The 14155-nt window shown below is 39.3% G+C and overlaps 1 protein-coding gene and 1 non-coding gene across 5 annotated transcripts in view; both read left to right on the top strand.

The window, feature by feature from the left end:
* The window catches only part of PHKB (phosphorylase kinase regulatory subunit beta), a 3137540-nt gene that overhangs the window by 2989389 nt on the left and 133996 nt on the right, over positions 1–14155 (top strand). The window lies entirely within an intron of this gene.
* LOC122810473 lies at positions 2522–2604 on the top strand. The gene has a single exon (XR_006366117.1). It is a non-coding gene; the product is annotated as a small nucleolar RNA snoR14 (small nucleolar RNA).

Raw genomic sequence — 14155 nt, 5'->3', positions numbered from 1 at the left:
TATTTTGGAGGCAGCTACTTGGAGTTCAGTGCATACTTTCTCTAAGCATTACCACCTTCCTCTCTACTCTAAGTCTAGGGCTGGTTTTGCCACTGCTATTTTACAGGGCATGTTATCAGCTCCTGCTTCCTTGTGATTTGCCATCCTCCCTTACCTCTGCTTTGGGATTCTACCCAAGTGTCAGGACTGCAGCAATGTGAGATGAAGAACATAGTACAGTTTTGTACCTACCATAAATGTAGATGTTCGAAGATCCACATTGCTGCAGTCCAATTTACCCTCCCTCCTTCCCCTCTATGTTTAGGGGTGGTTGTGTGGGTGGACTTGTACCTTCTGACTTTGTATATATTGTATATATATTTGGTACAGGGGTGTTTGGTGTTGTTGTTGTTGTTTTTTGGTTTGGCCTTATTCTTTTAGGGTCTTCTGACATCTGGGGCAAGAAAAGACTGAGGAAATGACGTCGGTCATGCGATTTGTACCCTGACGTCCTGACGCCAGACTAATGCTTGACCGACGTCAGCCTTATACTTTGGTATTCGGGCCGACTGGGACAGCGGACTACCCAAGTGTCAGGACTGCAGCAATGTGGATCTTCGAACATCTACATTTATGGTAGGTACAAAACTGTACTTTTCTATTGTGAACATTACTGCTGGTGTACTGCAGGTTCTGTTTGTGAGAAGCATTACACGGGGCTTGCTTTTGACTGATGTGTAAGAAGTGTATGAGTGACCGAGGTTTAGGCCCAGGTGTCAGCTTGTATCATGTACTGACTTAGATGTATATTATATGCACTTTGTAGTTACAGTGAGGCACAAAACGGTTGCATTATTCCAGAAGCCAGACTCCCTTGCTGCACCCTTGTCAGCACCGCTGTGTGACCGATCTCTTGAATGATGATTTTTGCTGCGATTCTTGACTGCTTTAGCAAATACCAATTGTAGGCTAACCTTTACAAAGCAATGACTTTTGCAGTTTGAACACATTGAAAGGCATATGTCTCTGTCTTGCCAGTCAGGATTGTCATGGCCTTTAATGGATCCTAATTACAGAAGATTACTTCTCTTAAATACCTTGGCATTTTGCTGAATCCCATTTAGAGTTCAAGATGCACTTTGGGAGACTTTTACAAGATACCGTGCCTCTTTGAATTGAATTTCAGGAAGTTGTAGAGAAAGTGGTCGTTGTAACCTTTTATTGACCATTGCCAAATCATCACAACTGCACGATCACGGCTGCTTGGCAGCTGTTACATGGAAAATAATGAATCCGTCCACGAAATATTTTATTGCCTTTCAGGTGTTTGTTTTCTCAGTTTTTTTTCTAGGAGGAAGTGAGGTTGAGAGTGATATTCTTGTAATAAGGCTACATGAATATTTAGATCCCTGTGATTTTAGTTAAAATGTACAAAAGCCAAATTTTTTTTCCATGTTCTCGATCTTGCATGAACGGTGATAGTTTCATTTGCATATGACTCCATCTGCTTCTGACTGCTGCATATTGTTGTGTCACTGCTTGGTTAGACATGGTTCTTCAGTCTACTGAAATACTGGCCCATTACGTATTTCTACCTTTTTTCATGGTTCTAAGTTATTGTTTTGAAACTCCCAAGTGTATACAACAAAACATGCTGTAGCAATGTCTGTTGGCTCTGTAATTTATAGTAAATTATAGTGACTCAGATACCCACATCTCTGAGAACAAAATGGCACATTAAATAAACACTGTTTCTTGGAGCAGGAGTGACCTTAATCAGAGAACAGTAAAGAAAAAGAGGTAAAGGACATGTGTTCACCTTCTGTATGTTTCACATGCTGACACTGCATGAAAGTCACAATGGGTGTACGTGTAATTATTTGAGTAGGTAATTTCATGTAATCAGGGCGAAGCAGCTCTGTGTCTAGAGGTTTTGGGTGTCATTGTGATATCAGAGGAACCTCTTCAGTCACCTCTTGTACTTGAAATAAACTGTTATTTAGACTAGCTCTGGCATGCATTCTGAAAAGCAAGACTACATGTGGAGACTGCATGTGCAGTAGTGAGTTCCAGTTGTGACCATGACCCCCCATAATGTAGCCCTACCCATTCTGCTGTTTCTTGCAGACCCGATGCCCCTTTGCTTTGAGGTCGGTAGCTGCTATTGCACATAGCTGCATTGTTGCTGGTCCATGTTATGGAATACTACAGTGGATTTGGTTAGAATTAATATCTAACTGTATTAGTAAATGAACCAGACAAGTGGCAGATCTCTATCCTCACCCACATATCACAGTCTAATAAAAATATTTATCTGACATAAATCATAGGAAACCTTAGGAAATACAAGGCAATTGAGTCTTGCACCTATTAACGGCTTGCCAATACCCACCATAAGACTGTACCTCCTTTTTCAAGGAGGGATTGGCCAGTCAAGTCCGGGGTGAATTTGTGAATGCCCATCCAGTCATCCAATTCCCATTTGAAGGAAGGTAATGTATCTCACTACTTGATTTGCAGTGGGACTCTATTCAAGAGGTGGCAAAGGTGCTGCTTAATGAAACTGTCTGTCAACCCTCTGATATTTATTTGCAGATGAAAATTTAGATCCCTGGTTCTGATTTGTGGAACTGTTTTATGTGTGGAGAAATAACAGATCCAGGACCAGTGGATCCCTAATGGCAAGGAAAGAAAGGTATAGATATGCCCTCAGAAGTCTATAAGATGCTGAATAAAGGCATAATTCTCAGCCGTAACAAATTCATTGATATTTACCAGTTTTGAGGGCAAAATAATGGGGTGGCAAGAATTCCTGAGTGGCCCCTTCAATTCCTGATTTTTGGAATTTTTTTTAATACAACTTTAAATTTATTGCTGATTTCACCACGCAGGGGGCACACATGATGACATCAGCTTTGTGAGGCAGACTGCCTATCGGACAACTCCAGACACACTCATCTCTGACTGTTATAATTAGAAATTGGATTGGCAGCAGCGAGTGGAGTGGAGCAGGAGCTGTGTGTGCACATTACACAAGTTAAGTTCTAACATCTTCTCCCACCCATGTGACATGTCTGCAGGATCAGGATGAGAAACTTTACCTTGAGCAGGTAAGTAAAAAGGAATTAAAAAAAAAAAAACTTATGTGTGCCAGGCCAGCCTATTCCTAATAGACACTGTCTGCAGCAAAGGAACTGTAATTTGTAAACAATTCTGCAGTCTGCTGCAGCCTGCACACTTATTTTTAAAAATACTTTGTGGTTACCGGCTTGGCGTTTCCATGTGAATGATGTGTGTAAATGTGCGCGTTTGTGAACTAGAACCCAAACAACAGTGTTGGATCTGGTTTGTAAAGTTGTATATTTGTAGTACTAGAGTTAAAGACAGAAAAAAACAAAACTATTTATTGACGTTATACCTTCAGCCAGGATGGTCAGTACACTGGGGCACGAAGTGTAGCAAAATTCTAAAGGGACATGAAGGGCTTCCACACTGTGTTACAGCGTACATTATATTCCAGGGTAACCCTTAGAAAGCTACTAAAGCATTCAAGCACATAACTTTGGTCCAACTGCTGCGATACTTTTGTTGGGTTGTACCACTAAATTCGCTACAGTCTAAGTTTATCATTTGTTAAAACATTGGTAACCTATAGGAAGATTGCCATTAACCTTACAACCCAAAAATTTAAAAAAAAGTTGCCTTTTACAGGTAAAATGTTTAGCTCTGTGTTGAATTTGCCAAAAAACTGTACAGCTACAAGTGAATATGCTTTCAAGGTCTTCTATACTTAAAACTGTCTGTTTTTCATGCATATTTTGCTAGGCAGTTGTGATCCGAGACATGTGGTATTCAGAAAACATAGTGGAGCTCTTTTTTATTAATACTATACAACTTTATGGGGTTTATAAAATGTGCCTTTAGGACTTGCTTTTTAAAAACTCACATACCTGCTTCATGTGATTTTGTTTCTTATAGATTTATATGTTTCACTCCATGTTTATTTACTGTACTTGATTAATTTTTATGTTACTTCTGTTTTAGTCATGCGTACAGTGGTTAGTAAACACTTGCATTTGAACTTCAGAATTGTACTTAGTGAAATGTAAAACTTCAGTTGATGTGCTGGCTTTTTTTAAAAGTTTCTTGTCATTAGAAATTAAGGAGTAAAAATGCCCTTGAGTAAAACTACCACTGGCATCTGTCATTATATATATATACAGTTCATGTCACCTGCCATCCACGTAATGCTGTCCAATTCATGGATTTCTACTGGATTATCAGTTCCTATCTCTATCCTTTAATTGTTTATAGATACCGTCCACAGATCATTTACAAGTGTGCTGTCATTGTAAATGAAATTAATCTACTGCCATCAAATCAATTCTAAAGTTACAGTTACTGGAGTTATGTCCAAAGTTGATCTAGTCAGGGTATATTCTGTTTACCTGGGCTTTTGCATGTTGGTATGTTGACTATCTCTGGTGCTCAAAAAGAATAGCTGTTATATTAAGAATAGAGAGCATAATCTTCCTGTGCTTTTACACCTACGTTATAACATTTCCATGCCCAAGAATTCTTCAGAAACATACTCTTCCTATTTTACATCTGTCTGTGTGTGCCGTGGTGGCCATGGGCTGACTGTATGCACATGTGAGTGAGTGTGTGTGTGCGCGCGCGCATGCATGCATATCTGTGCATGCATGCGTGTGTATCTATTTGAGCATGCATGCATATGTCTGCAAGTGTGTGTGTGTCTGTGTGTATATTTACATACACACACACACACACACATATATATATATATATATATATATATATATGTATATCCCCACATGCACACATGTACAAGGTTTAATATTTTGTGTTTTCTTCAATTTGCATTTGAATGTTGGTATCCCACAATTCCACTGGACTGGGGGGTACATAATTATAATATTCAGATTTTATGTTAATCAGCATACAGAGTTTTGGATATTTGTGCCTACTTTTCATGGACCTTGGTCCAGATTTTTGATGTTTCCAGGCCGAGATGTATGAATAAAGGGACAGTATTATCAGTCTTTTCTGGAAGCTTATGGTTTTTAAGCCAGCGATGGCTTCGTAGTTAGGGGCCTCTGTGGTCTTTCTATTTGTTTAATATGTCTCGTGAGGTACATCCTAAAGGGGCACTGTATTCAATATTTGGCCTAATTGGTGAATAATATAAGGGGACAATGACCTTTTCAGAGCTGGGTGATATTCCTTCAGCATCTAGCTGTGCTAAGAAAAGTAATTTCTGACTACTGTCTTTACTTAATGATCAAAGGAGAGGGAATTAAACACCCATGTTTCAAGGTCTTTACATACTCATTTTAGAGTGGGGTGTTGTCTGCATTGTATGCTGGACAGGGATTGTTTTTTAAATATGACAATATTGTACTTTTCATCACTTATAATTTCAGATACTTTTTAGCATGTCAGGTATTTACAAGTGTAAGTTTCTGCTGAAAGGCTTTGGCTTCAGAGGAGAATTTGACAATGGCACCCAGTTTACAGTCCTCTGTAAACTTATTTAGCCAGATATTTTTGTTCATGGTCCAGTGATCCGAAATGTAAATGCCAAACAAAAGAGGTCTCTGTATTATGCCCTGTGAGACACCACTGTTAATATTCAAATTCTCTGAGGCACCTGCTACCCACACAGTTGTGTGCTGTCTTGTAGTCAGCTTGTATTTGTAATGTATTCAGCTTGCTAACTATGCTGCGATGAAGGATGTTGTCAAATACCTTGGCCAGGTCATGGTACGTTATGTGGACAGTATGACCACTATCAACAGCCTCTCTTGCCCTTTGGAAGAAGGTAACCAGATCCATTACACAGGATCTGCCTTAATAAAGCCAAATTGCTGTGGGTCTAGCTTGATGCGATTTTTAATATCATAGTTTATTGAGTCAGTTGTAATGTGTTCCATGGCTTTGCAAGAAAAACTTAGGCTGATAGGCCTTATATTCCAAGGATCAGTGTTGGAGTGGCATCTTTACTGCTGTGCACCAAACCTCAGGGACAAAGCCAGTGGCTAAATTTATGTTAAATAGTTTGAGTGTCTGTGCCGGGCTTCTTTAATACTGTTCATTTTGCACTTTACTGTTCCTATTTTATTTGTGTACTGTTCATCAACACATTTATCCTTGCCCTGTGTCCCTCATAAAATTCCCAACTAACAAAACCACATTTTAGTCATGGTTAAGCTAAAAAGAAATAAAGACCCATGCATATATTATATGTTCTACAAATAACAGTTCTTGAAGGGGTTTATTGTTCATTTCCACCTAAAGGAAATCCCTAGAACATAAATCTGACCTTAGATTTTTGAAAAATTAACTTCAGCTGCTAAAAAAATAGAACCACAATCAGTCAAAGTATTACTGGTAAACAGGATCTGAATGTACTTAACTAAAAAGAATGTAATTACGCTACCTAAAAAGCATAGTTCATAGGTAAATACTGGGCTATCAGTCTGCAAACTATTACAAGCCTAGTCAGTAACCAGAGATCAGAGACACCCCAAGTTCACATTTTTTTCTATATCCTGATCTAGTCTATTCTATTCCGCCATAATATAACCTTAACACAACAGTTTCAGTACTATAGCACGGTCCTGTAGTGGATAAAAACTCTATGTGCTCAAACTTCACGACCATCTTGGGCACCTACGTATTCTGAAGTTTGGCACACACCTTGGCTCAGATTATTTTAAACTGTACTTTCATCATCCATGAGTCATAAGAGCCTACAGAAGCTACCTAAAGCCTTATTAGTTAGACACCTTAAACAAGCAACATAAATAACCCTTTAAAATATATGAGAAACAGTAGTGGAATAGATGGGAGGGTCTAGTTGATGTAATACTTGAAATGTCATGTACATTAAGATTAGTGATTTTGATTTCAGTATTTTGTTTGCCTTTTCTACCCATCACAAAACTCTTTACCTAATCTTATTATACTCCAGACACGTACATACTCGTATTCCATGCAAGTCAGTAACTGACCATCAGGAGTGTGACCAAGAAATGCTACACAGTAAAACTGTAACTGCTGAAACTTATTGCTTTATGAATAGTGTTTTGTAGTGAGGCTTTTTCTGCCTGTGCTTGTCACAACCCATGCTTCTTAAATACATATCATCAAGGACGCAAAGAAAACTGAACTCTGTCAGACTTCACAATGTGACCATAAAAGAAAAAAAAAAAAAAATGAAACAAGTAATTTAAGAGATTGCACTTTAGAATGTTGTATACAAATGGCTCAAAGTTGAGCCTCATGCCACCATATGTGAACAAGTACAAATTCACACACGTGCACACACACACACACTGTTATGGAAGACTAACATATGTGGGTAGTGTTTGACCAGATGTTCAACCTTTAGGCTGTATGGGTTGTGACTTGCCCCAGGACACAACTGGCCAGCTTCCAAAACAGTCTGGCATCCTCCACTTTCATCCTGACTGCTCATTTGCTGCATTTCTATAAAATTGGTGCACCACAGACCTCTGTCCTTTTCTCCCCAGTCATCCGTGATCAGATGCATTGTTGTCTTCTGCCTTGGATAATTTTTTTGTTTGCAGATTACCTTGTTCTTAGATCAGGGAATTCCATCCCATAAGTTCAAAAGGCATTACAAAATAATTAAAATTGTCTCGGGTTACTGGCTGCAAAGAAAGACTTTCAAAAGCAACAAAGTGGGGGGTGAGACCCTTAAAATACAAGAACTGAAAAGTGCATCTACATTCCATATTTATGACCCCACAGGCAGTGTTCCTGCAGCCCAAGTACAGCAACATAAATATTGTAGTGTTTTGCAAGACTTGACCCAAAATTAGAGTATGATCTTTCTGTAATTACTGTCAACTCCACCCATAATGCAGCTGTGCTTCGTAGTGCTGTAAACAAAATGTCATTTTCTGTCTTTCTGCTTAACAGAAATATCACTGCCTGACCTTAAAAAAGTGAATTGGTTGGATTTATAACTAGAACACCCTTGTTATTGTCATCACTTTAGTTTCAGTCTGTTGTGCATGGATTACCTCCCTCTGCCAGCTCAAAAATTAGAAGTCAAAACCTGCAGTTGCCCGCTAAGAAATGAAGACAACGTAGTCTTATGAGGCCATCCTTTGGTTTAACAGCAAACAAAAATATCTCCTCTAAGGTTTTCCTAGCAACCTGGAATCAACTCCCACAGGAAGTAAGGGCAAACAAGTTCTACGGATTCCATTTAAGACTGGTAGATCACTTTACTTCCACCTTTAGGGTGTATGTGCTTCAGAGATCGTTGTTAACCATTTACTTTTTCAGTCCTTGAGATGTATTGTTTTAAACAGAAGTTGTTGAACTATTTTAGTTGCTGAGTTTTGAACTGTAGCTTAACTTATCTTGGATTCTAGTTACCTTCATTGTAAAACTGCTTTTGTTGCAAATTTCTCTGTATAACTGAGTTCATATAGTGAAAATTCAAACAAAAAAATGTCAGCTACTTTACAGCAAGATAGTGTAGTATTTTTTCTCATCTTGCATGTAAATTAGGATGTATAAACATTCTGTAATAATATCTTTCTTAGGCTTCATATAGCATGGAAGTATCTGCTGAATTATCGTCCTCCTCCAGAAAGCTCTTTGGTGAAAAATTATTTTTTTAAAGCACCTTTATTAATTCCTCACATTTTAAAAAGTGACATAAGTACACTTACATCAATTGAGAAGAAAGAAAACAGTAACATTTTTCATTATTTTCATGTGTTATACATATGTTTTGTTTTTAACAATCATCATTCATTCCAGCATTAATCAAATTACTCATTTCCTGCTTTCACGTAAGCCTCATTTGTCTTCATGAATGTTATTCTGCATGAACTGTTCCCATAAATTCCATTTATTTCTGTGTCATTTTTTCCTTCTCTTTTCTAAAGATCCATCTCTCCATCCACAACACCTTTTTCCTATTTTTTACACCTAGAGTCAAGGTGCCACTTCAGTAGTGACAAGCATCTAGAGCCGGTGTTTACACCACTGGGTGGCTACCCTGCCACAGTTGTTCTTCCGTACTGTACACACACATGTGCATTCTCATCTGTGGCCAGATTAGAGTGTCCAATCCACCTATTGCAGGTCTTTGGAATGTAGGAGAAAAATGAAGCACCCAGTGGAAAACCTATGTTAACATAGGGAGGACAAGCCAACTCTGCACAGAAGGCACCCCAGCAGAGAATCATACCAGAGAACCTCTTGTCGTTGGTTTAGGTTATGAGTTTCATTTTCTAGTAATGGCTTTTTTGGCAGCCAGTAGCATTGAATTTAGTAAGGCCTTACTAAGTCTAACAATTCAGATCCCATATCCGTACTCAAAAGAATCATTTCCTTAGTTACATCCTTTTGTTCCTCCAACATTTCTTACAAAGTACTACAAAATCTGTCAGCTTATTACACTCCCAAACATGTCTTTCCAATTAATTCTGTCTTTCCCTTCACACCTCAAACATTTGTTGTCTGCCTGTGGAAAAATTATCTCAGGTCTGTTTGGTGAAGAATTCTTAGTGGTGTTATGTGGACCAGTGTCTCTCCTTATTTTATGATGTTATCATGGCTGTCATCATTGCAAGGTTGTTTAAGCAGCAAATGGGCATAAACCTTGTCTGTTCTTCCATGTCTCGCATGTTTATTTGCTAGTCACTGATGATTAGTTTCCTTAATTTTTGGTTGGACTTCCCCATATTTTTATTTGACTTTCAGTGTGTGCAGATACATTTCCTACACTTTCTGTTGTGACCTAAATATGGTCTTTAAAAACAGACAAAAGTATGTAGCCTATTATCAGTCATTTCTATAACAAATCATAAAGGGGATAGTCCGAAGCCTGTATCTTTCCATTTGACAGAGCAATGGCATGGTTGTAAAGCTTCATTACATTAACCATTAGTACTCAAGGGAGGACCCTTTGTCAGAGACTTGTTAAAGAGAAAAGGGAAAAAAATGTAGGTTGTGTGACTGTTGTCTTCATCTTCAGCTTGTCTGCATTCGGTATGCAACCATTGCTGGAAGGGATAATGAGAGGGCTTTTACTGATGATGTCATTGATGAAATCCATTGTGGTAGCATCAAAAATGTAGTTATTGATTAATATTCTTCTCCCTTTGAAAAAAAAAAAGGGATATTGAGATATTTTGAGATCAGTGCTTCCCACTAGGACAATTTGGTTTCTCACTTCTTACACCTTGTTTATTCTTGTGCTTCTAAAATCAGAGATTCTTGGCCAGACCTTCTCTCCAGGAAGGTCACTCAGCCTATGGGGTTTGGTCCTTTAGTGTCATCAGCGGAACCCTCAGTTGATGTCAGGGAGCTTATTCCTGTCAGAAATAAGTTGTTCAGGGTACATACAGAGGCTGTCCCACATTCATTGGTTTCATTTGGTGACTTCTGTTTTTTTCAGTAGAGTTCTAGAGTTAAGCAAGGGATTAATCTACCTTGTTGTCATTGTAAAATGTAGGCTATCAGAGTTGGGTCCATCCTGCCTTTAGGTGAGAAGATGCAGTTTGGAGTATTATCCAGAATGCTTCATGGGTACTTTGGTCAATTCTGAGGCTTGAACTCTGACTCAGAAGAGCAGCTTTAAGAATCTGACCTTGAACTTATGGACGCAGTGTTCCTGGCTAGGTTTCCACTTTCATCCTTAATACTGGGCATGCCTTTCTTGTCTAATAAAAATCTGACTTTTAGGGACTATTTTGGAATGATGGCCAGCAGATTTAGTGCATTAATGGCTGACATGAGGTGAAAACAGACTGCAAAGTACTTTTGCCTCTTGGACTCTGAGCTCACAGTTGTCCATTTGTTTTTCCCTTGGACAAGTTGGCCATGAAGTCTCCCTGGAAGACCCCGACACCTAGCTAGCCATAGTCCTTTCCTTCATATACTTCTTGGACAGCACCCTGCAGCCAACTGTATTAACTGTGCTGTGGTCTTCTGACTGCCACACACTCCTGTCCACTTTTTCAGCCTTGCCCACAGAAAAGGATTCTAAAGCTGGATCTGAGGAGGGCAAAAATACAATATGTAACATCACCCCTGAACCTTCCTGTTGCAAATATTAATACATACCTATTAAGATCCAAGGAAGATTCCAGAGCGATCAGAAAGAGCTCAATGCGTCTCTGCCTTATTGAGACGCTAAAAACAAACGTTTCCAGAATTGCCTGGATTGGGAAGAGGCAATGCCCTAGTCTTTGAAGGTACTGTGCAGCATTGCTAATTCACAAACCAGGGCAGCCATAACAGGACTGTTGTGTGGAAGGAGGCAGGAGGCTTCTTATCTGCAGGTTACCTACAGATGTTCAGTAGGAGTTAATGAGTATCCCCTTCGATGTCAGTAGGTTGTTGTCAAGCATGGTGAAGAATATCCTTAAGGATGTTAGGGAAAGAGTGCAAGTCTACTCTTTTCATCAGTTATCAGAACAACTAGCCCTAGAAATCCTTGAAAGGTAAAGGGACCAGTTATTTCAGCCCATGTCATGTCTCAAGATGTTCATGCTAGGCAGGAACTTAAGAATGCTGCCCAAGCTACAATGTCCCAGAACATGCAGTTTGCATGTTTGTGGGGTGAGGTATTTCCTGACCAGCATCCTACATACCAGAACATATCTGCTTCTTCAAACTTTAATACTGATCCTTTATGATTAGCTAGTGAGACTGTAGTCATTGCCAGGTATGGGGTCTCTAAACAGGCTTCTTAGATTCTTTTGGCTTCCTGCAGGTTTTCTGTAAAATCTATTTATTTATGAAAGCATGTTTTCTGCTTCTGCCAGGTGTAAGGGGCTCTCATAGTGCGACTGTGGACCCTTAGCTTTCTTTAACTACTGGTTTTGTAGCATTTTGCTATCAAAATCCTTAAGTTTTGCTTTAAAGCGGCTTGTGCACTTGCCTTTTTGAATGTCTGAATTCTTGCAGTTTTCGTTTTTGTTTTGAAAGACTGTCATCCTGGTAGACATTACTTTATTTAGGTGCATTTATTTGTCTTGTAAAGAACTATGCCTCATTATTAATAACAAAAGTTTGTTATATAAAATCCTTAGTTTCTCCCGAGTTTTTCTGACTGCAGTGTTAACCAGGGTCTCCCAGCCAAATGATCTAACCCTGGGAAATTCATTTTGCACACACCTGACGTCAGAAGGGCCATTGGTTTTATCTTTCATGTATCAGTTCCTTTCACAAAACAGGCAAAACGTGGATAACTTTATCACAAAGCTGTGTCTAAATGGCTTAATGACCTCATTTCCCTTCAGCAGTTGCTGCTTTGTGGAGGCTTTTTAACAAGATAATCATGCTGCTATGACTTTCTCTTACTCACACATTTGTGAAACATTACTGTTGGAATATCTATTCCAGATTCGGTTCTCTAAATGCAAGTCCCGTGTTTTTATTTTCCAATTCACCACCTTCCATCTCATTTATTGTATATAAAACTGCCCTGCTGACTCGAACCTTAAGATGATAGCTAGATTCGTTAAAAATCTTCCTCAAGGATGTATGTCTGCAGAGCAGAAATCATCTCAGCTTCCCCTGTTTGTGAAGTCTTTTTGTATATTTGTAGATACCTTTGTCATTGTGGACCTTTATTTTTTGAAGCCATTTGTGGGGTTTCCATTCTTCCTTTAGTTTCTATTCTAACATAGAAAAGAAAAGAAGAGGGTTGCAGTTGTCCCTTGTTTGGATGACAGTTGTTCTTCACTGACAGTAAAGCTAGGGCAGTGAATAAAAGACACTGGCTGGCAGAAGTACTGCTGCTGTAATTCTTCATAACTGTGTCCTCTGGAGGTAGGAGGGTTCCCTGCAGTTACTGCCTCCAGACTAATACACTTTTGAAGATGTACGATTAGTACTGCATGTTTCCACATTTTTATTTTAATGCACATTATAGTTTGTACTGTAATGATGGTCCACTCCATGTCTGCTCTATAAAATGGGCCCAAGGGCTCACTGGCCATCCTAGTTAACATTAAATGCATTTATGGATGTGTGTGTGTATAAGGATATATATATATATATATATATATATATATATATATATATATATATATATATATATATATCTATATAAAACTGGCCATCCTAGTTAACATTTGAAATGCATTAATGGATGTGTGTGTGTATATGGATATATATATATATATATATATATATATATATATATATATATATATATAGGTTCTAGTTCCTCTGGCAAGGTTGAGGATTCTCCAGTGGCTGTTATTGACACAATGGTCTTTTCAGGATCTCCCTCAATCATCACATACTGATTACAGAAACGACGGGACCTCCGCTGGTGGCTTCTGCCTGAATCAGGGAAGGCCCTTTGTTATACCCCTCTAGCCACCTTGACAACGGATGCCTCCCAGACAATTGGGGGGCATTGTCTGGGCAGGTCAGTTCAAGGTTCTTGGCTTCCAAACGAAACATTTCTCCATATCAATGTGTTGGAAATGGGGCTGTACTTCTGTCCTAAGCCCTCCACAAGTTTCTCCCTCAAGGCATTATCGCCATCCACACAGACAACATGTCGGTGGTCTGGTATCTAAACAAACAAGGAGGGACCAGATCTTACCCCTTTGCAGAGAGGCCATGAGGGTGTGGGAATGGCAGTGGCTACCAAGCGCTTCCTGTAGCGACCACATTCCAGGCAAATCAATGTATTGGCAGACAGACTGAGCAGGACTATTCTCTCTCCTCACAGTGGTCTCTGAGCAGAGACAGTAGCAGCTCAGATTTTTCAAAAGATGGGGATTCCGTGCTGTGACCTGTTTGCAACACCACGAAACGAAGTGCAAAGTTCTTTCATGACCCGCATCAAGGGAGGCAGCTACTGGATGCTCTAGTCCAACCTTAAGGACTACTTTATGCTTTCTCTCGATTCCTCCTTCCCAAAGTCATCCAGAAAGCTTCCCAATGGGGTCCACAATGATTCTAATTGCTCCGTACTGGCCTCGTCAGGTATGGTTCCCCTACCTACAGAAATATACTCTGGACGGTCCTTGGTTCTTGGATCTAATTCCGGACCTTCTGGTTCATCAGTCGGGACAACAGCACCAGTCCCTTCACACTTAGAAATTAACAGCTTGGCTCCTCCACTTCCGACTTTAGTCAG

Source organism: Protopterus annectens, chromosome 8.part1, assembly GCF_019279795.1.
Source record: "Protopterus annectens isolate FY-2018-M chromosome 8.part1, PAN1.0, whole genome shotgun sequence".
Taxonomy (NCBI): Eukaryota; Metazoa; Chordata; order Ceratodontiformes; family Protopteridae; genus Protopterus; species Protopterus annectens.
The sequence above is the reverse complement of the archived record's forward strand: the minus strand, read 5'-3'. Positions and strand labels throughout refer to the sequence as shown.